The sequence below is a fragment of the Apium graveolens genome, chromosome 9 (assembly GCF_009905375.1).
Source record: "Apium graveolens cultivar Ventura chromosome 9, ASM990537v1, whole genome shotgun sequence".
NCBI classification, from domain to species: Eukaryota; Viridiplantae; Streptophyta; class Magnoliopsida; order Apiales; family Apiaceae; genus Apium; species Apium graveolens.
Genome location: NC_133655.1, coordinates 261,248,579 through 261,249,757, shown reverse-complemented (window position 1 = coordinate 261,249,757; position 1,179 = coordinate 261,248,579).

The following is a 1,179-nucleotide window of genomic DNA, read 5'->3' as shown; positions in this document are numbered from 1 at the left end:
TTGAAAAGATCAAGCTTGTAGGAGGCTAGATCAAGGCTCCTTAAGGCTTTCTAGCAACTTATCACTCACCAAGGAAGGTAAAACCTCATACCCTAGCTTTACTTTTGAGTATTTAGGAGTTGTTATGATTGTTATAGTATATGAGAAGCATGATACTTGGTTGTTTAAAGTTTGGTTGGATTTGTAGTGATTTTGGGTTATGAATCTTGATTATTGGTTAATGAACCTTAAGTATAGTTAGTAGCTCATGTTTGTGATTGAAGGAGTTGGAAAACCTTGAGGTTATGGACTGATATGGTAAGGTTTAGATGAATATTGGTTGTATTGATGGTTATGAGTTGGTTTGTGGTTAATTGGAGTAGTATAAACATTGGTAATCGCGTAAACATAGCCGTCGTAATGCCCGTTTTCATTCAACTGCTTGTTCTTAGTGTTCGGGACAGAAATCGCACTGACCAATCTGTAAATTTACCATGTTTAGCTAGATAGTGTTGTAAGCTTCGTTTTGATATGTGGTTCGCTTGGATCCGATATACGGTTTAGGAGAAACGACCGTTTTAAGTAACGGCGTTTCGCGAGCGAACCATTACCCCTTGCTTTACTTTGAAACCTTGGTTAAGGTCCTTAAATGACTAATTGGAGTATGAAACAATTATGTAAGATTAATTGGTCAGTTGGTGGAGTATTCGCAAAAGAGTCGCCTTAAAAAGTTAAACGGTTAATTTTATAAAAATGGTGGAGCCGAGGGTACTCGAGCGACTTATGTGAATCGTTAAGCGCAAAAGCGAACGTTAGGGTCCAACTGGTTAAAGTCTAGTTTCTTAAGCGACCGTGGTTTAATTCCAACTTATATGTTGTTTATAGGTTACCAGACTCGCCCCAGGCCTTTTACCACCCTTAGTCGCTCAGGCAAGTTTTCAGAAAGTAATTTTCAAAACTTTTATTTCATTTACTTTCTTAAAAGCTATTCGTTATTGGAATATTAATTATAGCGTAATATTCAGATATTCTTTGATTATCTTGGAATTGATTTATTCTATCAAATCATCCTTATTCCAGATGTTTTCAAAAATATTTTTTGAGTCTTCAAAATGATTTTAAAGGTTAGAATGGATCCCAAAACTTGTTTTCTAATTTGAGATCTTCCTTTCAAAGGGGATTTAAATACTCGCTTAAAAA